A 27196-nucleotide genomic window follows, 5' to 3' on the forward strand; every position below is an offset into this window, starting at 1 on the left:
CAACAGTTCTCTTATGTACATAAGCTTGCCTGTTGTACAGAAAGGTTTTGCAGGTATCATGCTTTCTTACATACATACATTGTAATTCTTCTAATATTTACATTAGTTTGCATATACTACATAAATACCAACAAAAATGGTATATGCTGGGAAAAAAAATTATAAATGCTGGAGTAAGCCTGTTGGCCATCCTACAAAACTTTTCAGAAACTGCATAGGTTTTTGGAACCCAAGACTGGGGTAGTGATGGTTACTAAGAAGGGAATTTTGGGTATGACATTAGTTCACACATGCAAAATTTACAAATTGTTTTGCCTCTGACAAGAAAGGCAAGTATATTTGGAAGTATGAGTGGACTGTGTCCGGTCTGCTATATTCAGGTTCATTTGAAAACTGCACTACTAGCAAACATCAAGGCTATTTCATAAAAATATATACACACGTGTATTTTACAACTCAGCCAATGAGAATCCAGATCAAAAGGAAAGTCACTGGATAAAGTACTGTACATGGACCAGGGGCCAGAATTGCTGGAAATAATCAACATTTACCGTCAAACCCCTGCTACAGACAAACTGTTTTCCTTCTGGAATGCTCACAATCTTTAGCATGAGAAAGTTATACACAACCAACTTGAAAAACAAGTTTAACTCTACTTAGCCACAAGCTAAGATTACACCCTCAAACACACCTTTCTAAGATTTCTTATGAGAGGTTTGTTTGTGCAATCCAGTTAAGGGCAATTTGTTAAAATTGCTCTGTGATTTTCTTTATCCTTTAACTGCATAATTTAAGCAACCTGCATTTTATAAGTTCAAAGAATTTTTTTTGTAATTACATATTTCTGTATGGTTTTACCTCCTGAAAAATGAAAAGTGGTAGAGAAAGAAGACAGAAAAAAAGAATGGGAGAGAGAGATTGAGCTCAGTCTATCATAGAAAGGAACTTCTTAATTAATGAGAACAGAGAGTGAGTTAATATAAAGTACGAGGGTTCAAAATGATCTGCAGTCTGTGTTACTGCTGCTCCACCTTTTTGGCCTCTAACCCCAGGGCTGGGAAAAGCCAGAGAGAAAAGAAAGGCACTGACTCCTCTGGAAGCTAAGTACCACCGATACCCAAAGGCCAGCAGCTCCCCACCTGTCCAAAGCCTCAGTGATCCCTGTACAGAGAATTTTACCCTCTCTCTTTTGGTCAGGCAGTTGTTAAGATCCCTCCCCAGGTGCAGCAGAGCATTACCATGGCTGTGATGTTCTGGCTAGCTCTCAGCCAGGGCTTCCTTCCAGCTTCGTCCCTCCTTAAGTTTCACTTTTTATCTTCAACCAGAGACAATATTTTTCTTCTCCTCCTACCTCAGGAAAGCACACTGCTCCTATCTGATGTTAGTAGCTGTTACGTGGTATTACTCATGTGGACACAGCCTCAGTGGCTCCCAAACAAGCTCCAAACTACATTTGCAGAGGCCAGTGTTTCTCCTGAGGGGTACAGGAGCGTGACCAAAGATGCGGATGCACACCTTACAGCAGGCTGTGGCTCACTACTCCCATTGCACGTGTATTTTTTTTTTTTTTTTTCCAGAGATCAGTTTTGACAGGCACCGAGGCCAGTGCAGACATACTGGCCCGGACTCATGACATCACCTGATTAATAAATCCAGGGAAGGTTTGGCAGCTCTGGCTACGGGCAGCCAGCCTGCGGGAGAACGGCAGCCACGCATCAGATAATGCAATGCTAACTCACTGCTCTATACAGTGCTTCAATCAATAAACAACTTTCTCGCCAGCCTGCTGTACTAACCATTAGTTTATACAGCCCCTTCTGTAAGCCCCAAAGGTACTGCCAAAGCATAGACCAAACCCTGCCAGCCACCCCAGGAGCATCAGAGCTCCCACTTCTGCCCTCCCGGCCAGAGGGATGCGCAGGGCGGCGAGGACGTTATCCTCATGGTAGCAACGGCAGTACCGCTGACAGGGAGGTGACAAAGAGCCCTGGGACTGCGACTTTGCAGTCACTGAACGGAGGCCATACTCTGCCCCAGCTCGGCAGCGAAACACATCGGAGCCTCGCCGAGCCCCCTTCGCCCTGCCAGAGCACAGCCAGGCTCACAGCCTTCAAAAATGAGGCCGCTATAGGTCTTTTTTTTTTTTTTTTCCTTCCTTCCTTTATGAACAGCACCTCATTATTGCAGAATGATGCGAGTGCTTAATTAGTGCTATGGGTTAATCACTCTGCCTGAAGAGTTTCCCTCTCTTTCATGAATAAAGGAAGCCAGCCCAGCTTCCCGTTATCCAGCTACCAGCATCGGCTCTAATAAAGCACCATCTTTGGCCAAAGTCAACCACAGCCATCACACAGATACGTAATGTCTGATGTGTAACTGTAGATATCCTTTCTTTTATGGGGTTAATACTTGCCCTTAGGGATAATTGTGCAGGACTTTAGATGAGAGATTTCCATAAAAGGCAGTAAGAGTCACCCAGCTAAAACCACATATAACTCAAGCTAGTTTACCCCTTTGCATTATTTAAATGTCTCCCTTTAATGTGAATGCATCAATTTAAAGGCACAGTGCTGCCAGTGCTCTGGGCAGGCAGCTCTTCTCTGGCGACCAAATGTGTCTCTTCAGAATTTAAATTTGCACACATTTCAAAAATGTGCCTATTCCTAGGCCTCCTGGCTGTCAGAAAGCACAGGCCTAAGTCTGCCTTTCCCGTTGCTGTCAGGGAACTTGCGGTGTCAGATTTACTGCACCCCTTTACCTGGGTGTCAGGCAGGTAGGGGGGGTTGTGCCCGCTCTCTGAACCAGGTGTGGATACTGAAATCCAACATACTGGCACTTCAAACCATTGACTGCTGGCGATCCTCCTGACCCCAAATGAGCACCTGGCCACTTTGTGAGTGGACCCAGAGAAGGAGGAGGAACCGCCGGCCGCTCTGGCCCTTCCACTCTTGATTCCCTGTTCCTGGAGTACTGTCTCTGGCTCATGCCTTCCTTGCAAGTGCTGCTGCTATATCAAAATTTATACCAGTACATGCAGGTAACCAGATACTTTTCCAAGTCACTCACATCTTGGCCTTCCATTTTAAGATTACAATTATTTTTTTTCAGGTTTAGTTCTAGTGTACATTTATACAAAGAACACCAGCAAGGTTCAAGTTACAGCAGTTAATGAAATTTAACTACATTAATAGGGAGAGCGCCTTTTTTAAAACAATTTTGGTTTTAATGTTAAAAAATGCAAACAGTAATAAGAGTGAGGTAGGAATATTTTCATTTGATTGCATGTTTCTTTCTCTGACTACACATATGAACTTGTTTCCTGGTCACGGGGAATTTTGGTGGGTAGGAAAAAAAAATAATTCTGCTATCGACTCAGTCCCTGAGTATCTTGTTTTTATAAGGCACAAAGGTTTTGTCAGTCAGGTTACCTAGGAGTGAAAGTTATGTCTCATAATCCCTAATTCTATTGCCCATTACACACCATCTGGTGACACAGTCAAAGATAATCTGATTTTTGTCTTTTGAAAACATCGCATAGCTATATCGTATGGTGCATGCAATATGATAAATTACTTATTTAAATATGGTGCTTCTGTATAGTTTACAAATCCATGGTCACTCTCAGTTAACCTGAAAGCAGTTTTGAGCAGGGTTTTTTTGTTTGTTATTTCAAATGTCTGGGTCCCTAGCTGAGGTTTTTATCTATTTACAGGTACACCTAAAATTGTACGATTTAAACAGCTAACATCTAATCTAACCAACCTTTAAGAAGCTGTTATTGGAATTCAAAGCTTTGCATCTACAGTGGAACAAATACCATGACAAAGCTGTTTCACGTCCCAAAAGCAGTAATGTCTTATTGCAGTGTCTTTACTAGGAAGAGCCTGATGTAATTTAATTAGACTACTTGTTCAATGTGATGCAGGAGTTCTCAAGTATTTCAAGTAGATTCTGGGAGTCTACCCATAAAGAGCTCCTTGCAAGATAATGGTCCATCAATATATCTGCAGGTTTGCAGCAGATTTGCTTTTGTCACTTTATTTTCAGTCTCCAAAAGTAATCAAAATAGTTAGTGGGTTGCCAAAAGTTGTATCCTCACAAAATAAATCAAAAAAACCAGAATCGATCATGCTGGGCAAAAGAAAGCTCTTACGCAATTAACCTGGTGAAGGGAAATAGCCCATTTGCTGTTGCTCAACTCCTTTGCCAAACTATTTCAGTGGCCCTTACATTCTCCAAAGCCAAACCTTCAAACAACAATCCCATCCCCTTCTCATGCACAAGACACACCCGAAACATTTTCAAGAGGGGTGGAAAGTAGTAAAAGAAGATTTCTGTGATTTGCAGTCAGGTTCTTCTGGGAAGATTGCATATTTCTAGGAGACTATAATGTACACGTACATCTGTACCTCTGATACAATCACATAATCAACATTTAAATCTAGATAGCTATTTTTCCATGCAGATTTTTATTACTTTCTCTTCCTGGAATAATTAACCACTTTCAGGATTTTTTTAACTTAACAAGTGAAGACTTAATTTTCACCTGACTCTTCAGTTATAATTCTGAATAATTCCCATTTTTCTTGCAGGGCAGCTTTAAATCAGTCTATCAGGCTGCTGTGTCCTTTTGCGCTGGCAGGTTTCATTCCCACCAGAGCCTCTGGGCAAGCCAAAGCCAAAGCACATCCCTACAATAATCTCATTTAGTGATACAACTGCATCACTCACCAGAAGTTTCCATGGTCTCAGGCTTCGTTTGGGGAGAGGGAGGCAGTAGTGCTCCGATGGAAGACAATTCCTCGCAGGGTTTCGTGTTGGGCGATGGCTCACCAGCAGCCCAGCTGCTGGGATACCAGACCATGCACCATGGGGAGGCAGGGAACATTTCCGAAACCTGGCGAGCACGGAGATGGCACACGAACCCCAGGTGCAAGGTCACAGGTGTTCCATTACGCTGCTCCTCTCTCACACACACCTGTGGAGCCCTAAAAGCACCAGACCTCATCCACAAAGCACAGAAAGTTTGTCCCATTTTCTCTGCCCTCTAAATCCGATCATCCCATTCTTGCTTCCTCTGACCAGGCTGTCCAGCTGCCTACGCCTATCAGGTATGTTCTGCTACTAGAAGGGATTTGAATAAAGCATTTAAGTATCTGGCAAGCATTTTCTTCAATGAAGACATGCTATGAACTAGAGGCAATCATATTTGCAACTAAGCTGCCTGCCAGAAAAGTGCACAAACTTCCAATAGCAAAGAAATGAGGTCATCTTGGTCAACTGCCAAAATCAGCACATTTCCTCTTTTGGTTCTGGATGCTGCACCTCCACACTCCACGACGTGTGACAGGTTCTGAGAGGGAGGTGCAGTCTCTCAGAAAAGGAAATAAAAATTAAACCGGTGGATGTTATTAAAAAAAAAAAAGGGGGGGGGGGGAAGGGGGAGGAAAAGGGGGGAAAAAAAAAAGAAAAAAATCAGGGAGCATCCTGATGTCCCATGATCTCCTCCCAAGGATCTATTTAATTGGAGTCCAGTATAACCTTTCTAAGAAGATGTCAATACCTTATCTTGATATTGCAGAAATGTAAAGCCTCGTCCCGTTAGAGGAATTCAAAAGGCTTACATGAGGGATGCAGCTTTTGGTTAGAAGGCTGGACTGGAATTTAGCAGATCAGGATTAAACCCTGGTTTTGCCACAAGTTCCTGTGGGGCTTGAGCAAGACTCCTAGCTTCCCTGGCCTGAGACCCTATCTTGTGCCTGGTCTTGTGCATTTAAAAACTAAGTTTTCCTGAGCTGGGAGTATGTCTTTACAGTGGAGCAGAGTCTGGTACAGTGGATTTTGGATGCTCATTTGGGCCTCTTAATGCTAATGCAGCACAAACCGAAATTACAGTAGTAGTAGTAATAAGAATAATAATACTAATTATCTCTCAGTCTTTATTTTCAAGTTAATGTCTGCCAAAAACTGTTAGAGAAGTTTCTCATTGTGGCAACTACTGTATTTATGTGCGTAATTTACAAGCAGCTCATCTGAATAATTTGAAATTTTTATTAAGATTATTTTCTCATTTTCCATTGAGAAGCCTTCTTAGATACTGACTCACATTCAGCCTTGTAGGGAAAAGTGCCAAGCATTTGTTTTTCTTATGTCTCCAGTAGTTATTTGACTCCTGCCTTAAACTCAGCAAAGCCAAAACTGAATAGGAACAATCTTAATTTAATTATTAAATATATTTCAAACTTCACTGTGATTTTTAAAAGATCTTTCATGTGGGGTAGTGGAAATGTGCCAGGGAAATCTAAAAAACTGTATGTAATCCTCTCTCCCCACCCCTTCCTTCTTTCAGCCTCTCTCAAAAGGAGGTTAGGTGAACTCAAATCTAGCGGAGCTAGGGTGAGCTAGTTTCACTTCAGGTTTGCTAGAAAAAAAGTTACCAGGGCATCATGCCAAGCCTGCCACCTTTGAGATAAATATGACTTTCTTTCAGGGCAGTTTTATGAGGGGCACAGCAAGAGGCTCATATACTATGGCAATTCAATTGCAGATTTAGCTATGCAGCAGCTGCCACTGCTTCATTATAAGCAACAGTTCGCTCTGAAGTTCTCTTAAGAAGTTTACAAAAGGGACAGTGTATTTATCTGATGTCTGTTACAGTGGTGTGGAGATACACAGATGGCCTTTGACTCTCACCTTCTGCATCACACAGAGCCAAACCCAGTTCTACAGAAAGGGTTAGACCTTAAATTTGCCTGCTTTTTTCCTGATGACGCTCCCCTCATCTATTTGACTATCAGAGCCCTTACTTTCCTTGGGAGGGTCAGATTGGCAGATGAACTATAGTGAGGAGAGGAAACATGTCAAGTATGAAAACATTCTCATAAGCTCTCACAGGAAAAGGATGTAGCTAACAATAAAAGAGAATACTGCCTTTCTCTGCCAAACTTTATCATACAGGAATATGCATTTCCAAAACTTACATACCAGTGAACTATCGGTAGTGCTACAATCTACAGGAGGCATATTCCGAAATACCCTTCCTATATTCCCCATAGTAAGTCAGTTCTGGAGGCTTCTTTTTGAGGTTAGCAGTAGGCAAATGTATCACCACCTCACTTAACTCAGGATACTACCAGAGTGCTGGGAGTTACAATGTGAACCTCTTCACCACTGTCTGACCAGTCCCGTGAGTGATCTGTCAGGGAACACCTCCAAAAGGCACTCAGGCAAGGCTGTCATAGACTGCTTGAAGCAAGCTTCATTCACCAGATCCTCACCCGTAGTATTGATGGCCTGGCCTCCTGCCAGGCACAAATACTGTTTGCTGCGCAGTTGGAAGGCTAATTACTTAAGGTTCGTCCTTCTTCCTCTGGGGTTGTTCCCTGCACTTCTTCAGTTTTGCAAAGCTGGTACAGTAAAGCCAAAGAGCTGATAAAAGTATGGTCTGGGCATGGCTTTGAACTGCTTGCCTTTGCTTGGCTTAGTGGCCATATCATTTGCAGTTTCACCAAAAAGCTTCAGCTCTGACTCTTCTGGCCAAGTTTCATGGCTTTCGGTACCTTTCCAGGGAGCAATCAGAATGAGCTTTTTGATGGCCCATCCCTAGTCCAAACATTATTCCCAGGAACACACCAGCCAGCAGAGACCTATTGGCCTCTGCTTGCTGTCCTCAGTGCCATCAGGGCAGCTGTTTTTAACTCATTCCTCATTTTGTTCACCTGTGGACACGTCTGCCAAACAAGTAGCACAAGTGACTTTACCTCCACACAGGCTGCTGGACAGACATTAGCAGGCAGCCCTTGGTTTACATTTGGTGTCTAATTGGTGGAGTGAATGCCCAGGTCAATACCTGTACTCAATTTTACAAATGCAAAAGAAGAAAGAAAAGCTGCTGGCAGGTCATTCTCAGAAGCGGATCCAGGGGGCTCTGTAACTTGCCTTATCCTCACAGATCTAGAATTGCTGCACGCAATGAAAGCGGTCTATTAACAGTTCATCATAAAACATGCTCGGAGATTTTATGTCCTAAATTATGTATATGATTGTTTTGCCTGTTTGGTGACTGTTATTGTAGTGGGAAGTCTAAAACACTGTTATTACACCTCTAACTAAGGATTTTTTAACTATTATTTAAATTAAAAAGAAAAAGATGACAAGCCCTCAGCAAGAATATTTCAAAAATCTGTGATCATTCTGTGAGCAGCCTTAAATACTGACTTGACATTTCTTCTGGTCCTGGGATACACCAGTTTCAGCATGTTACTTAATAGGAGAATCAGCTTTTCTGCAAAGACTGAGACCTATGCATCAGTTTCACTGCTTAAAAATGGTTCTTTACATACATTTTCAAATAAAGCACTTTATAACTATTACCCAATTATTGCTTACAGCATTAAGTAACAAGGTATTATTACTCCAATTTTACAGAAGGGAACAAATCATGAAATCTGAAATACTTATTCTGCTTTTGCGTAGGCTTTCTCATATTAATTAATTATGAGACTTAATTACACTCAATCTCACCACTCCAAGCCAATTACGGAAAATTGTGTAAAGCAAAGAAGTAGGGAAATCTCTATCTCGGAGACAATCACTTACACTGACAGCACTTTCCACATAGGTATATAAAAGGACTTTGCAAATATTAACTCACACACCCAATGCAATGGGATGGATTTTTCTCCGCTTTTTCCCCAACTGCCCCTACACTAGTAATCTGAGCAATGAACACTTCTCCCAGCTTCCTTACTCAACTCTGCCCCAGAAACCAAATGCAAATCTCTGCCCCCTGACTTGTGCCTTAATCACATGATCACCTTTCTTCCCAGAAGCAGTAAAAAAATCCCCAGGCATGTTAAAATCACCAGATTAGAAGAGCCCTAATCCAATGACTTTAAACATGGGTTGGTAAGAATTGGTATATGCTATATATATATATATGTTGCAAAATATTTAAGCTTTCTATTTATTTTGAATCTACAGCAATTTTATTTACTGAAGTTTACCCCACAAGGGGAATGGTAAATCCTCTAAAACATGACTTAAAAAGTTTTTGTTCCACTGAAGTATCTATGAACACTTCCGCACCCTACGCTGAAACGTTAATTCATGATTTCCCACAGCACTTAGTCGCAGGGATTCACAACACATTTCAATGCCTTCAACAGCAGCGGCATTCCATGGGGAACCATTCTCCTATTTCCAAGTCATGGCCCTTACAAAGATGGACTAAGCCAAGGCAAACTGGCCTTTTTATATTAATACCAACTGATCCTCCCATAAAATGTGCACATTTAAAATCAGGGGAGAAACAAGAGCAATTATCATCTTTGGCAGTTTGTCTAAAGAGGGCTATGAGTTCAAGTAAATCTCCTTGATTAAAATTGGGGAGAGGCATTGAACTGACAAATATTAATCTGAATTTTCCTTAATTTCTTTACTCTGCCAGAGAGTGAAGGCTGCTCTAAAAGACTCTTTGTGAATAAAGGTCTAAATGTAAGGGGAGGAGACTCCAGTCATTTATGACTTTGACTTCTTTGGAGCCAAGATTTCCCCCCAGTCTTCACAGTTATGACATTTTGTGTTCAGTCTGGCCTATTCCAGCAGAATATTCAGTCTGTGCTCCTCGCAATTATGCCTTGTTTGCATCACACCATAACAAGTATGCTACAAGAGTTTCACACACGGCAATCTACCACACAGTACATTTTAAACGCTCTCCAGTTGTCTAAGTCAGCCTCTCATGGCACGGCAGCAGAATTAAATACAATGGGATCTGGCAGGCTGCATTCACAGGACTGCATTGTAAAAAGGGGAAAAATAAACATTAACATTTCGACTGTTTCTTACAATTTTTCTAAATACTCTTAAGTAAAACGGAAATACCTTGCTGAGCCTGAAAAACCAAAGTTTGCAGGTGCAGTTAAATCAGGCACTTTTCAGATACACGTTCTTCCTTATTCTGCAAAGCTTTCCCTTCTTCTTTGCCCAGTGATAATTCCATACTTCCGTTAGGCCAGGAAAGGGCAGCTACAGTATAAAACAGGCAGAGATAACCTAGGCATTCAAAAGAGTGAGATGCTCAAATCCACACCTGAATTTCCATACCTAATGGCAGCTTTATCCCCACCCAAGTAAACCCCTACTTTTCCCTATTCAGACAAGGGAGATGCCATCCACCTCAATTTAGGCACAGAGGGTGGATGGCCAGGGTCTCCCTCTGGAAGCCTTCAAAGGCACACAGCTCTCTCCTCTGAACATACAGAGAACTACAAACTTTCTTTAGTACGACTGGCTTACCAAGCACCAAAAATTTAGCAACAAATTAAGTACCCAGTCCTCTTAATTTGGACTCCATCCTCCAAGCTTCAGAACAGAGACTTTCCTTGAAGATGCAAACTATAAATTGCAAGCATAACATTAAGGCATGAACCTACATCTTCCCTAGTATTGTTAAAACAAGTATCAGCACAAAATCTGTGTTAATGACAGTCATGTATTTTCCATGCATTTAATACTAACCCCTGAGCTTAATTATTATATTTAGTGTCTAGGGCAGCAACACTTCCTACCCAGCACCCATCATCAGTCCAGCAATTAATTGCATACCACTGACCTTCATAGAACACCATGGAAATTTTATTGCTGTACAACTCAATTGCATTTTGTACAACACTGCCCCATAACTATGTCTTATTATAAAAAAATCATGTGCTTACAAAAGGGATAGTTGAGCCAACTGAACTATTTATAATTTGCAAGAATAAAAAACATTTCACAAGGTTTGCAACATCCACACAAAAAACTTTTCAGCCTTAACGCAAGACAAATGTTACTAAGATTCACATTATAGACAAACGCGGAATGGAAAATATTCCCTGAAGTCATAATGGCAGGGTTATGCAGTAGGCTATTTAAAAGCTATTCACCAATGGCCTTTTCCTTTTAGCCAGAACCCTATGGTAGAAATTCAACTGAAGAAAGTCAATTAATTGAAATTGTGATTCCACAACAGAGGAATTGGATGCGTAAGATAAAGCAGCTGAAGGAAAGGACTATACTTCCATATATTATTCAGTACTAGAAGAGAGGGCTAGCAGTCATAGCCTATACCTTCTACCTTGGAGTTACGTCTCTGTAAGTTTGCCGCTTTGAGGGGGCTACATCCTGCTTATGTCCTGCCCTACTCTCTTCTCTCGTTTTTAAGAAAATGCTGCTGCTCTGCACATTTCTTCTAAGTTCAAGAGTCTCCTTGCTCCTTTCCAAACCAAAGGGTTCACAACACAAATAATTATTGCATGACTACTCTAATTCCAAATTGGCATGCTAATATAAGAGCTAATGTAAGTCAGGGCAAGAAGACTTTCTCCCTGGGTTCAAGGATTGTGTCCAGGATTTCAGTGCTAGCTTCCAAGTTCCCAGACTCAAGTGACCAAGCAGGACACAGCCATGAACCTCCACACTAACACATCGGCACCAGCCGCAGACTCAGAGAAGGAAAGGGACTGGTGTGGCAGGCGACATGGGCTTTTTGGAAGGTGTACATGTGCACTGAGGAGCCCCAAGAGCTGCTGTTTTGGCAGTTTGCACTGTCCTTGTACACTTCTGAGTCGTCCTCTGAATTTCTTACTGGAGCCATTAATAGGCAGTGGGCTGGCAACATGCCCACATGCACGGCGAGGTGAATCACCCATCCTCCAAAGTCAAAACCCAAAGAATATCAAGACATAACTATGGAGTAAACTGGAGGTCACCACCAAGCTTTCTTGCAAAACAATGAGTAAGGCGTTACACTCACTTTAAAATATCGCATCTCCCAAACACCTTGTTCAATTTTCCACAAGCAATGAAAAAGCTTTCTACCACGGCAAATTCCACACACCTCAGGCAATGCATTTAATTTCACCAAAACCCAGTTAAAATTGGGTTTACCATGTCAATCCAGTTTCAAACCGTTTTTGGTTAAAGATTTGTCACCTATACTGCCAATGACAGTAAGATTATCTAACAAACAAAACTCATCAACAGCGCTTTGCTTTGAAGAATTGCCTACACATTGAATGGATGATGTCTTTGAGGCAATTCAGAGCTACATGACAGTAGTGGTTTTGTTTTGTGGGTTTTTTAAGAAGTTCATTAAAATTTTTCAGTTGATATCAACAAATTATTTCAGCCTGTTTTCATAGACTCTTCCATTTCTACAACACAGCAGAGGAAACGTGAAATGAAACTAGCTTCATTGTAATGAAAAAGGGATCTCACATTTTAACTCACTTTGCTCCCTAATCACAAATGCACAGAGAGCACGAACTAGGGAAGAAATATGTAAAGTGATGCTACAACGTAGCATGCGCAATTTAAAACCTCGTTTCCTGTAAAAGCTAGGGTTACAAATCAGAATGGGGTACACACATTATTGATATTACTGAAAAGTTGTGGGCAAGGCTTTGATTTGGAGGCAACAACCCTGCTCTGTTTGAAACTAAACTCAAAATTCCCATTGATTTTGCTGACACCTTGGCTTAGGTATTCTTGAGGCCTGACCACAGAGCATAGTAATATATATATATGGATGCCTAGAATGACTTGCTATACATCTTGATGTAAAAAGAAGTTACAAAACAAATGCAAAGATGACAGATGAGCCTCCCCTCTCCCAGCCAGGAAAGCTTTTATTGCCATCTCTTCAACACTTTCACTTCTGCCAGAACTACCCTCTGCCTGCGTGGCCCCTCCAGCTGTCCAAAGTGTCTCCTCCAGACAGTACTGCTGAGCAGGTGGAGCGTGGATTAAACAGTATTAGATGTTCTTTCTGTCATTTTGTTTTCAGTAATTTAGAAAATTATTTTTCTTGTTGTGGATGTTTTTAAATGGGGTGAGGGAGATGTTACAGAAAAAATAAGAATCTCCAAGATCAGAATATATCAGAAATTCGACAATACTTAACATGTCTTTGTGACCATGAATATGTACACAAACACACGCACATGCATGCACATACACATTAAGATTAAAGTCAAGTCTTTTGGAGGAGGCTCACAAAAAAAACCCCAAAACATGTTCAACAGGAAGAGTCTGTTTAATATAGGATTTAAGCAAGGCTCGCTCATTTGCATAGATCACTTAGCGCAACAGCAATTCACGAAATTGTCCCATAAAAATCATGCTATATTTTGTCTAAAGCGACACATTCCTTGCAGATCACAGTGCCTTCCTCATGCTGTTAATAAGATAATCTGTTACATGAGGCTTACAAATCCATTTAAATTGATTTTAATTAATGAATCAATCACTAGCCACTGATGACTTGGTCTACAGACAGCAAGCAATTCAAAGCCCCAGGCCTCTAATCCCAAACCAAAATCCACATTAGAGCAACAGGACATCTCTCTGATCGATAGTAACACAAAGATATTCAGTTCATACACATTTAAAGTGTATGAACTTGATCAAAAATGTATCTTCAGATCTTATGCATTACAATTCCCATATTCAGGACTGTTCAACTAGGAAAACAATATTAAATAATTTACATTTCTTTGCAAGTGAAATAAATGAAATCAAGCACAACTATAACCTGCTTGTAAACTTTTAGATGCTTATTCCACCTCAAAGTTTTTTTCTTTGTTCTTAAACAATCAGTTGTTTAACATTAATTAATAGAAAATTGCACTTCATATGGTCACAAACATGAACAATGCCTTCTATGTATGCTTTGATCCTGTGAAAATTCACTGCTATTCACTGCTAAAGTGCTTAAATTTTCCCTTAAACAGAAAACAAGAAAGAAAGATTTTTGTACCAAAAGCAGCATGCAGAAGCAGCGTGAAGAACATCCTTGTTATTTTAGTAAGTTAATTATTATAATTATTGTTATTACAAGATGTTAATTACAATGCAGTAAGTTAAATCCACAATAGGTGGTGTGATGCTGAACACTGCAATCCCTAAAGCATCAGCATCTGGCTCCCCATAGCAGAGGGGACACACCTGAGCGAGGCAGCTTCTCCTGTGTACACAAACAGCTGGTGCTCTAGCACAGCATCTGTGAATAAAGCACCACTTAAACTAGCCAAGAGAAAGGAAGAAATGATGCATGCTTCCCCGGGAGCCTCCTTCCTGGATGTAAGCATCTAGCCCTTCTTTCAAAGGCCACTCCTTTTTCTTAAAACATGACAGAAGGAAGGGTGAGACAAGCCAGCTTGCCTCCAAAACAGTGTAACTGTTTATATAGCTATACTGTGCTAAGCCCAAGCCACTCTGCTCACATGATGCTCTGCACTGCACAAGCTTGATGGCACAGGTCTCTGGACATGACTCTCTACTGAGGTCCCTCGCCTGATGCATACTTGCCTCTAGGAGCAGAGCAGCAGGTACTTGGGGAAGTTTAGTATCAAAAACTGAGATCTCTACAAACTTCCTGTACCAGAGGAGTTGGTGCTGTGAGAATTGCAGTTATGCACCAGTTACTCTGTTTACATTTTTTTAAATGCTATCTGCACATTCATGGCTCAATAGCATCCCATTAAATATTCTAAGAGAAATCCTGACTCCCCCCCAGTTGACAGAGCAGCTTGCTCGGGTGCTCGCTGCCATGCCGAAAGTCCCAGCAACCCAGCTCAGGCACAGCTCCATTATGACAAAACACATCCAGTGGCCTGTCCCTGGATGGATGCTACCAGCCCTACTGTGGGAAAAAAGAGCAGCTGGCATGGGCCATCGGAAAAGTGCCCATGAAAACTGTGCTGACACAAACCTGTCAACCAGGAGAGAAGAGCCTCTCCCTGTCCCTCAAGGGCAACCTTACCCATAACTCAAAACACTCCCTCAAAGGCTCCGTTGTCATTGTCTAAGCAAGGGATTGACCCTCTCCAGGTCTTTCCCATGAGCATGGAGTTGCACGGACAGAGAAAGGAGGTTGCAAAGGTCTCTATTACAGATACAGGTCTCCACATGAAAAGGATCTCAGCACTCAGCTGCCTTCAAGGTGGTCTGCGTTCCCTCCTTTTTCCCCAGCCCAATCCTCTTTCGTACTCCCTGACAAACACGAGACTCAAAAAGCACCACACTGGACACTGGTACGGGATGACCTATGTCAGCCGTTTGGCTCCAAAACTCTATAAATGGCCATTAGTTACGCTGAGGTCAATTTACCAACACTGACCTGCACCAGCTAAGAAAGAATCCAACTTGTAGCTTGCTTTATTAATGCAATTTCACATATTATCTAATACAAAAGATGTCATTGCCTAATGTGCAATAACCATTCTGCCTGTTTAAATGAAGAGCTCTGTATTTGTTTTTAATCAATACTGCATATACAGTTTAACCAATGCTGTCAAAAGTAGCTTTTTAATGCAGTGTCTCACTAATCTATTGCTCTCAATACTTGTGTTCTTCCCAGTTTGTTATGAACAAATGATTTTTTGGAGAGAAGAACAAAAAGAATAATTAAAGAAGGTAGGTTTGGCTTTTATGTGCTGCTAATTAATTAGAAAGTTAGATTAACCAAGTACTAAGTACCAGATACCAAACTATCTTTCATAATATTTAAGAAAAACATAAAGAGTTGAATACTTTCCAGGTGTAAACACATTAAGATCAACATTGTACCAAACCCAAATCTGGCCCAGTTAGCTCAAAAAGGTAAACAGTGCATCCTCTTGCACGGATGCTGTAGTGTACAGGCACTCCACATTTAAAGAGACAGATTCTGCAGCCAACAAAGCTCCACTGACTTAGAGACAATCAATGCGTCCGTGATTATGAGGAGGCAAACAGTTTTCACTACAAAAAAGGAGACTGAAAAACAAATCATGTGTTTTTATTTTACAAGTTCCAAGTTTGGGTTGGGTTTTTTTCAAGCCCTTTTGGAGCACTGAAACAGAATAAAAATAGTTTGTTGCACAAGCATAAAACAAAGTAACTGCTAAATAAACATTTTAAATTTACTCCTATGTGTTCAATTATCATTCCCATTACTCTTCAGGAGTTGGATGATATCACTAAAATATCTTCCCATTTTCTGGTAAACTGATTAGATGGGTTTTGTCCAAGAATTGTGCCATAATGTGTTCCCTCTATTTCATATTCTGAGTATCACTGCTGGAAAATGTACTACAGCACAGAATGTAGTATATGCCAATATATCCTGACATTCAAATCAAGACCACAAATTATAAACAGTTTCAGCAAATTGACTTGAGTGCCTTTGTTCCTCAGACATACATCTTCCTATTGCTTACAAAAGCAGCATATACTAACCACTAACACTGCTATAGCCAGTACTGGGAAAGGAAGTTATTGAAGCCTGGATTTCCTGCTTTCATTTGTAGCCAAGAACTGTGAGGCTTGTAGTGGTTTCAGGAACTGACTCATCTAATGATTCATGGATAAGATACTGGTTTTAATATATTTCTGATCATAAGACTCAAACTTCAAAAACAGCGATGCTTAATTTTTATTTTAAAGTAAAAAAAGTACATAAATCAAGTAAACAAATATTGTCATGGAACACACTGGCTAATAATTCTAAATGTGTTTTACAGTGCACTCTGTTTTAAAAAAATAGCATGTTAAAATTCCTGGAAATTCATTTCAAGAGAATGTTGACAATGAATTCAAAATCTACTGTCAAAAACCCAAGAACTTTTGTTGCAATCCTGATACAGCTGAAATTCGAGTGGAGGACAGGTGGGATATCAATTGCATTTTTTAGATATACCCTTAGGTACACATATATCTATTGCTACATATTAATCAATGAATTCTAGAGCTACTATTGTTAATGCACGTGGTTTCTTTAGCTGTGTATAAAAAGTATCATCGAAAGATGGGCTGGTAACTATACATTTGGGTGTTTGAAACAACAGGAAAGTTTTGTTTCAGGAGTGACTGGAGCTGCAGATGTCAATCTTAAAGCAATGACAACACTGGATCTTAAGCGCTCACAAACACATGCATTTTGTGCTAATTCAGAACTCGAAAACAGCCACTTTTACGCATTTGGTTCTTCCAGAGGGAAGCGTGCCTTCCAGTGCATCAAAATGCTTTTTGCCCACAACACAAATCTCATCAGTATGCTGTAACTTGAACTGCCAGGCTCTTGCACCTAAAAAATAGCTTGTGATGGAAGCTTAATTCTGCTAGGCTCATGTATGGAAAAGTACTGGTTTACTTTTTAATTTTTGAACTGCAAGCTGCAGCTACTCACACACTATGTGCAGTGTTGCAGGGAGGGAGGAGGATGTTAGCATTTCTATACTTCACCATGTGCACAACTAGCACAAAAAAAGAAAACAAAATGCATGTTGCTTGAAGGAAAAAAAGAAAAAAAAAAGCAGTTAAAACAGTTGACAAGAAAAGGCCAAAGTGCGCTCAGTGGCTGGCAGTCATTTTATGGCTATAGTCCTACAGCAGATTTACTTAGATGACGTCAGTGGCTCCAATCCAGCTTTTCTTTGGTAGCATTTACCACTTGCCTCTTGAAGCCTCCACTATGCTACAGAGCAGTAGACCATAATCAAAATTCCCTTTGTGAAATAGAGTTTACCTCAGGGCACAGAGGCATTGCTAGCTGAATTGCAGGCTCTTCACCCTGTACTGCATGCCCAGAAATAAATAACCTACAATACTGTACTTTCCTTAATACAGAAGAACCATTAAAAGCAGCCTGCTACCTAAAAAAGGGTTCTTTAATTTGTTTCCAAAATCTCAGAGGCCAGAATATTAGTTAATTTTGCAAGCAACCAGGAACTATGATAATTCTACTACCCTTTGGACTTCTTTGTATTGTTTTTAGAGATTTTGGAAGATAAAGTTATTTATTGGTCATTGTTTCACCAACAAAAAATATTACTAAAGCTAGAGGCTAAAGTGAATTGGTGTAGGAAGCTGCATATTTTAAAATTGTCTTTCAAATGTGCCCCTTCAACTGCTTATCTATAACTGGTCAGTAAGCATACAGTAAATATGCTAAGAAGCAGAGCAGGAAATTACTATGCATAAATAATAGTCAATTTAAAGAGCAAAATGCACATTATTGGGAGCTATGGATTTCCTATCACAAAACAATGACTGGAACCAATGAAACACTAGTAAAGCCAAGTCAAGCAGATACCAAATCAACTAAAACTTCACAGGCTCTGAAGTTTAACAAAAACAAAAAACAACAAAAAAAAACCCCACAAACAAACCCCACAACCATATGAAAGATGCATCTTATTGTACTAAATAAACATAGATTTATTATGTTTTAATGGCCCCATCAGTCCAAAGTCAACCATACACATTATGGGTGATAACTAGATACATTAGTAGACTGAAAATTGCCTGTCACAGTTAAGCACTCAGCAATTACTTATAGGGAAGTATATGCCTCACAGAGAACTGGGAGTCTCAATACCTCTCCTTTCCCAGCCTCTTCGCTTACCTTCCCCCCAATCACACCAGAACGAGAGATCACAGGTCTAATCTGCAATGAGCCAGAACACAAAAAATGCTATTATCATCTAACTGCATGAGTCACACCATGGACCTGAACTCTAAATCTGAATTTAAAACAGATTTAAAATTTGAGGTGACCCCCAAACCAGCTCTAAGTGGACAGACGCTAGCAGTTCATGTCCCTGCAGAGGAACTAAAAGCCTCTATTAGCAGCCTTAGATGCCAAGCCAAGGGCAGGAAACCTTTCTTGTTTTCTGCAGGTGTCCACGTCGACTCAGGCACAGCGGTGAGGTGGGAGCATCACATCACCTGTTTGGCCTCTAGGTGCTCTGCCAGCTCCTGCATTTTTCCATGTAGTTCATCTGGGTGGACTTCAGTGGGGCATTAAAGAGTGGCCGCCATTCCAGACTGTCATATTACTCTGTTCCAAAGGGACAGGAGAAAAATTTTCTTCTCTTTGACCTCCTTTCATTACTAAAAAAGTGGTGTCAGCTAACAGATTTAGAAGATGATTGTAAATTTCTTTGGTCCTTTTATTGGTCACTAAGGATCCTGGACATGAAAGGCATTGTACAAGCACAAGCGGTCCTTTCTTTCCAATAGCCAGGGCAAGGAAGGAGTGGAAGCAGCGCGGCGACTGGGATGGCCAAAGAGACCCAACAGCGAGACCATGTCTGTGAGCAGCAGCAGAAGAGATAGGATAAGGAGGACCTGGCAAGATGGATAGCAAAAGGAGGGAAACAAAAAGCCACCATGATCCGAAGGAAGGAGAGCCTAATCAAGCGCTGCCCAAGAGCAAGTAAGTGCAAACCCGAGGAGAGAGGAGGGTCCAGGCAACCAGACAGATGCGGTGCCCTGTAAGGAACAGCGAGACGGAGCCTGTAGGGCAGAAGACACAGAGGAATGTGCTGCAAGGTCAGAGAGCAATGCAGAAAGATCCAACCCTAAGGACGTCATTGCGGCATTGAATGGAAGACTGTATTTATGGTTTGAGACTTTTCCTGCAACAAAATAATTACGGCCAAAGAAAGGCGGGGGTAGGGGGAAGATGAAGGAACTTCCATTGAATCTTCAAGTCTTGTACAAGGCTTTCAGTTGATTGTGGAAAAAGCAGAAATAAAAAAATAAAAATCTTCAAAGATCAGCTTACAGCAGATATAGGGACACAACTGTTTTTAAAGGTTAATTTTTTTAAAAGAATAAAGGTAAAATCAGGGATGTGGAAAATGAAACTGTTTACAGAGTTTTGCCTTTTATTTTAAGCTGTAAACCAGCTTTAGGACAAAAAGTGCGTACACACGGTGGTGGTAGATTGAATATGAATAAAATTTCCTTTCTCCCATTAATTAATGTCTCCAAACACTATATATTTTTTAATTGAGATACACATAACAGAGGCTTTAATCCACTAAACCTCTGTGAATTTACCTTTTCTTCCAAAGTCTGTTCTGACATTTTCTCCCCTCAAAACCAAAATGTCATTCCTGAATTATAATCTCCCAACAGAAAGACAACCATGTAAAAAAAAACGTGCCAGCTAATTCCAAAAATAAGCACCGTTGTTCACGGCACCATGAGGTGAATGAATGGCAAGAGATTCCACCAAGGGAATAACTGTGATGTCTATAATGTTAAGGAATAATCTGGCACCAAAAATACTCAAGGCCATACTGGTTGGTGATTCAAACACGAAGCATATCAAAACGCTACTGATAAGCTAAATTAACAGATAGCTTATCTGAAGCATATACTAGCCATATGGTGCCACAACTTCTGTTGCCTGTTGCTGGCATAACAATAGGCTACTGCAGTCTTAGGCTGGAAGCACTATTTGACAAACTGTCAACAGCATTTTTATTTTTTTGCAGAGCTCTAGGGCAATGGCGCATTCGCCTATTTGCATTTTTTTTTAAACAGGTGAACAAAGAGTAAACCAGATGTCAACTTTAGAAATCGAGCTGTCTGGATCAGGAGATTTAACAGAGGCAGGCATACTGCTACAGCTCAAATCTAGACAATGAGCTTTTCTAAAAACACTCTGGCCTAGGGGAGTGGCTATTTAAAACACTTGGCTTCTTTTATTTCAGCACTATGGAAGTGAATTCTGCTCTTAAGTGCCAGCTCAAATGAAGTCATTTTGTTTCACTGGGGCTTTTCTTTGCATTTTAGAAATGTAGCATGTACTATAGTAAAGGAAAAGACAAGTATGAAAAAAAAAATTCTGATTCTTTTTCAACTAGAAGCTGGGTAAAATTGGGGGGTGGAAACTAACAATTTGATCACATACAAAAAAAAAAAAATCTGTGAAAGGATAATTCGAGTGCGAGTTAAATGAAATTTATTTTCCCCTCATTAAAAGAAAAACAACACTTTTGAAAGCTTTAGAAATATCTGGTATTTACAACCCCCTCAAGCTCCACCAAGACAAGGTGCGAATACTGACTGATAAGGAAAATTTACAACAGAACTTTAATATGTTACAGAAACAATCCGTTAATACCAAAAAAATAATGATAGTTGTCATCTTGCTTTATTTAAGAAAATGAAATCTTTGTTACTTACACACTATTTGAAGAAAAATCTTTTAATAACAACACAGTAATCTACTCAATAATTTCAAAAACCAACAAAATAAAACCTACTGTCCGTCAATATATAGTAGATCTGTCTATGGTATTCAATTATGAAAATGTGCTTTTAGTTGTGTTCTGTAGGAGTGCGAAAGACATAATGAGAAAAAGATAACTTTCCATTCTAATAATCTGTTCTGCTTTGATAGGCAGTTATGGGAACATATTTATTTTCTGACTTATACCCAGCTAAGTATGTAGCATTTTTAGATTATCTTTTCAAATTGTTCTTGAACATTCTCAGTTTAAAAAAAAAAACCCTCCTTTCATGTTAAGTTGAGATTGCACTTGAACTCCTTCCAAAAGCCAGAGCTGTACTGAATTATGATAATTAGAAAGCTGTGCGCATAAAAGGCAGCACAGTTGATGCATTTAAAAAAGTTCATGCCAGAGAATATAAGTTCAATATGTTCTCACATAATTAACATTTCCCATCATTAGCAGCAGTTTTCAGTTCATGTATCTGTAAAAACAACAGCACTCGTCATTGTTTTAGATTCCCAGTCAATAGCATTTTAATAGTTTTACACATAATCCTAAACTTTCCTTCCCTTCCCCCTCCCCGCACACGGAGATTTCACATTCTACCTTCTGACCTGCTAGCAAATAAACTTGTGTTTTGTGCTCATATGCTGCTGCTGCCGCACAGACTATCTCCGATTCGAAAGTTTAGTGAAGAGCTAATAAGAGCTAGAAATTTAAGAAGGCCATTTGGAAAGGTACAACAGGATGCAGAGGGAATAATCACGTTGTTCCAGTAAACAATGACTAGAAGACAAAGAACAAAAAGTTGTAGGTGATACCTTCAACTGGACGGGAGCCAAACTAAAACGGGCTGCCTCTGACGAACCCAGACACAAGCTGGAGGGACTAGGAAATGGGGCTGCAGGCCTGCAACAACCCGGGCAAGCATCTATAAACCCTTTACACTCTCTGCGGATTTTCATCGCGTTCTTGACGTGTGTACAAAAATTCATCTAACAAATAAGGGCATGTAGCACATGACGGGTTACTCTTTGAGACATTCATAGACTTCCTGTCTAGAATATCTCAAAGTAGTTGTTAGGAGCCAGATTTTGACACAGGCTTGTTGCCTTCTTTCTCTTCCCTCCACTTCTTCAATCCCTGTATTTTAAAATTAATATAATTCTGGTGGAACTTTAATAACCTGATATAGTATAAAAGTTGCTGAATCTGCATCAACACAGAGAGAAAATTTGGCTTTACCAATAACAAGATAACACTCAGTGCTTGCAGTGGGATCAGGATTTCATACAAAAACAAGAGAGGTTCGGGGTATTAAATTAGAAAACTCCTAGCTGAATTTTATGTGACAAATCTGAGGAGCAGATTTGAAGTTGGTGCCTCAAAGGAGTGAAGTCTGCAACTTTTCACTCTCTTATGTTTTGGAAATGAGCAATCATTAAAACCAAACACAAAATTATTCCAGGAAATATTATTCCATCCTTGTTCCACTTGCAAAAGTCAAAAGGAGTCTTGTGCAAGAACAGAGAGCAAGATATGGTCATAAAGTGGGAATTTATTGCAGAGATTTTTCTTCTAAAAATGTGTCTTCAGTGTGGCTTAGAGCCGGTTGGCTTTACAATAAATAATGCCATTAATCCGTTCATATATCACAGGATACAATTTAAATTATACAGTACTTGCATAAACTGCCACAAAACCTCTAACAGCCGTTTCTTTCAGGGAGATGATTTACCTCTTGCAGGTTATAAAATTTTGTTGAGACTCACTTAAATTTTTTTTTTTTTTTTTTTAATAGTAAATGACTGTAGTTTAGGAATATAAAACATTCCTACTTGAGGCAAGCACTAATGGCAAAGCACAGCACGGTGACAAAACAGTAATTAAATCTCAAATCCCAGAAATAAGTAACTACTATTTCTTTCATGCAAAAGTAGGTCCCTCTGATGAACTGGGGATTTCAAAATCATGTTTAAAGGGCCAGTTTGCACCCTCATTACAGCCAACATAATACAGCAACAGGCCATACGAAGTCGATGGAATTAACCTGAATTTAGACCAGATTTTTAAAGAGTCAGCCCTTACCTCATATTTGCACATGCTATGAATAAGAGGACAAATGGAATGAGTGACCAACTTTTAATGGAAATTTGCCTGCAAGTGTCAGACAGATTACCAGCAAAGCAGAACATAAGCCCCTTACAAAAATTTGAAAAAGCTTGTGTGTCAAATCTGACATTCTTTTTAATCAAAGATACAGAATAGCACCCATGTCCTTCTTTAGACATCAAATATCATACTAACCATGTACACAAAGCATATGCTGTAAATATCTTAGTATTTGATCCAGCGAATGTTTATTCCTATGAGTCATCCCAGTCACTTTAACCTGAGTAAGGATTGGATCTAGCAAAACTTTTCTTCTTAAATAAATGGAATCACTTCAGAAAGACAGTTTTTAAACCATGTCTGGAAAGATATAGCATTAATATTAACGTCACAAAGAAATACCAGATTAAAAAGAGTAATGTATGCTTGTGTATATACAGTCAGAAACCATGCGTTCAAAATGTAAGGTTTGAAGGTAACCTTCTCCCCAACTCACACATTCAGAACTGTACACAAAATCTTCGTGTTTTGCAAACAGTCTTAGGCACCTTCCAATAAAATCAGATTACTTCTAGTGAAATTCTTCCAACAGTGTAACCATCCTACTTTATAGATTGAAAACTGACAGCTAGATCATAATACACAATTACATATTTTTACCTTTCACTTTTTCTTAAGCGAAAGACACCAGAATTTCTCTGTAGCTCCAAAAGTCTTTATTATACTTTTGCCTGTACTATATCTTGAAAGTTTGCTTACAATATGATCTACAAAGGTAGCTTAAAAAGAAAGAAGGAAGAAATCTTTTTTCCTCTGCATGTGACTTAACTGAGCTTAAGTTTTTCAGGCATTGGCAAACAAAGCCTAAAACCCGCTTTAACGATATCCAAAACCACTACACCGTCCAGCAACAACAACAACAACACACTAGTTACAAATTATACCAAACATGTTACACACATGCTCACACATCTCCACAGATCACAATATGCTATCGTTTCTCAGCTGGAAACTCACGGCGGGTCTAGTTCATAATTAAGTTTCTGTTGTTCTTTTTTAGCTGTTTAATTAAAACTCCTTTAAGCAGAGGCTATCTTTACTAAGACTCCTGTCAAATCAAAATTTTTCCTCTGCTTCACTGCTCACGTACATCCCACTCAGCACTGACTAAGAAACTGTACAGAATATAACACCGTAATTTGAATCTCAAGAGCTGTTGTTATACTCTCCTGGGTGCAAAGGCTAATAATATTTACTTCACCAAAGCAGCGTATGTAAAATTGATGCTCAAAATACACCGAACATGTTTAGTGATAAAGTACTTTCCGAAGATATTTCTAGATTACTAAGAAGAAAAATTGAAATAAATCCTTTGCATCCAAAATTTCTGCTTGGTCAGCTGATAAAAACCTGCAGCAGACAAAACGCAGAATTATCCCTGCTGGTATAGAAAATGCCTTATGACCTAATTAAAAACCAGTGCAGTGTGAAAAGACACGTTTTACCATGAAGGTGAAAAATAAACGCCCCTGAAAAAAGTTTACCCTTGATGAAAATAATTTCAAAAAGTTGATTTTAAAAACTTGCAAGTTCAAAATGCGACCCAGATATAAAATCTTCAATTCTGTGTTTTAAGAACATTCACTATATTAATTCCTGTATTTCTATTCCCAAATAAAGTATGCATATGTCTTATATGTGCCTAAGACACACATATACAAACACGCAAGCTTCCCTCCCACCCCCAGAAGTAATTTAATATACAGGTCTGTGTCATTTTTGATAGCACCATCTTACCATCAGTACAATCTAATATCCCTGTAATGGTATTCCCCAACTATTTATAGAGAGAGAATACATCATACATTACAGACACACGTTCCCAATCTAGGGTTATGAGAAGAATCCTACATAATTTTAAATTAAGTCCTAATGTAATTATAATCATTTTTGTTTTCATATTCAATTGCAGGTAGCACTTAGTTATTTACATGAATTTTCCTGTAAGAGGCATTCCCACAGAGATTTCCATATTAGATGTACTGCATAATAACTGAACATTCAGCTAGAGAAAACAGTATTTTTTGATATATTTATGGATATATTTATGGATATACAGCTCCAAACTTTGCCATTATCTAGGTTAGATAGCTCTGTAAAACCGCTAACTGGCAATATTGCATTTCTAAACTTTATCAGCACTAAGGGAAGGCAAATATGCTTCTGTTAGACAGGAATACAGCTGTATAGGTACTTTTTTTCCCTGAGGCTCTGCCATTTCAGCTTACATTTCTTATATGTACTATTTTACATCAGAAAATGCCACTACAACCTGATGTTTCTTGGCCTTTCTTTCCCAGATGGTGTTCAACAACGAACAGTTAAAAAAATACTGGGAGCCAACAGTTAAAAAAAAATACTGGGAGCCATTTACATTCAGAAAGCGTAGAACAGAACTGCTCCCTAACTTTCCAGCACTTCTGGAGGTCACTTTTCATTTCTTCATATCAAAGGCAGGCACTTGTTTCTAATAAGTTAACAACTCTCCTGAGAAACATGGGTGGCTGGTATTTCATTGTTTCATAAATATTTTTATACTGTAACACCATTCAACTTAAAACAGATTTCAAGAGGAGAAAAATCATGACTAGGATTATGTTCAACCGAGGCAGGAGCGCAAAACAGATTTCAAGAGGAGAAAAATCACGACTAGGATTACGTTCAACTGAGGTAGGAGCGCAAACTTTTTTACGTGGTAAAAATAGAGATATTTTTCCCCCCTCCCGCTTTATTTCTCCTGGTTGTTTTTGTTTAGTTGTTTGGAGGGGGGCGCTTTGTTTTAATTTTGTTACAGAAGCCGCACTGTATAACTTTTTCCCTCCCCCTCAGAAGTGTACTTCCTTTGAAAACGCTCCTTCTGCGAACAAAGGCTGCCACCGGCCCTCCGCATCAGCACTGTGGACATCTGTGGAATAGATCTCCTTAAAACGTTACGGATAAATAAAAAACCCTGTGGTTCCTACCGAAAGGAAGTTTTCCAGGGACAATCTCCTCGGTGTTGTTGTAACTGCGACTTTGTCTTTTTTGGATACAATGTTTCTGCTGACTCCCGAAAATTTTCCACTTGAATGTGCAATTAACCAGCAGCAGCGGCAGCAGCAGCTCTGGAGAAGGAGAAGAAGCAGCGAAAAAGGACATTCCTTCTTTCATCTTTTAGAGGAAAATAAAAGGGGGAAGGAAAGCAAAACTCGGGGCAGCGCACCGAGCAGAGCTCCGAGCCAGGCCGGGCCGCTCGGCAGCCCGCACCGCCGAGGGATTGCTCCTGAGGGCTGCGAGCGTCTGCGGCGAGCCCGGGGCTGCTCCTAACTTCTTGCTTCCCCGTGGAAAAAAATGTGAAAAATGCCAAGGATCGGTGCGCGAGTGTATGTGTGTGTGTGTGTGTGTGAGAGAGAGAGAGAGAGAGAGAGAGAGTGTGTGTGTGTGTGCGCGCGTGTGTGTGTGTGCGCGCCCGGCTGCAGAGCAGTGACTCAGGCAACTAAGTGCGAGCAGCGGCGGCGGCGGCGAGGGGGAGCGGAGCGGCGCGGCGCGGGGCGGGCAGCAGCCGCCTGTTGCAGCTCCGGCCGCGGCCCCGCAGCGGCAGAAACTCCGCGGGAAACAACTTCTCCCCCTGCCGCGGCCCCTCTCCCGCCTGCCCCGGCACCTGCGGGGGCGCCGGCCCCCCGGGCCGACCCCAGCCGGGACCGACCCCCCGCCCCGCCGCACAAAGCGCCGGCGGCGCGGCGTGCGCGCCCGCGGCCCCCTCTTACCTCCGCGCCGCGGCCCCCCTCCGCGCACCGCCAGCGCGCCGCGCTCCGACGGCAAACTTCGCCCGCCGCCCCCAGGCCGCCCCGGCTATTTATGGCCCCGCGCCTATTTTTAATCCGCCGCTTGGCTATTTATACCGCGGCGGTAGGTTGCCGCGGGCCGGCGGACGGAGCCCTCGGAGGATGAGTTGCTGCCCGGCCGGCGGCGGGGCGGGCCGGGCTCCC

The 27196-nt window shown here is 40.7% G+C and overlaps 1 protein-coding gene across 3 annotated transcripts in view; it reads right to left on the reverse strand.

Moving 5' to 3' along the window:
• Window positions 1–26298, reverse strand: part of TEAD1 (TEA domain transcription factor 1) — a 162415-nt gene extending 136117 nt beyond the window's left edge. For all 3 annotated transcript variants that reach the window (XM_076343957.1, XM_076343956.1, XM_076343955.1), the window contains exon 1: window positions 26192–26298. The gene's annotated coding sequence lies outside the window, so the exon portion shown is untranslated. The remainder of the gene's footprint in view (window positions 1–26191) is intronic.
• Window positions 26299–27196: the final 898 nt, after the last annotated feature.

This window comes from Aptenodytes patagonicus, chromosome 7, assembly GCF_965638725.1.
Source record: "Aptenodytes patagonicus chromosome 7, bAptPat1.pri.cur, whole genome shotgun sequence".
NCBI classification, from domain to species: domain Eukaryota; kingdom Metazoa; phylum Chordata; class Aves; order Sphenisciformes; family Spheniscidae; genus Aptenodytes; species Aptenodytes patagonicus.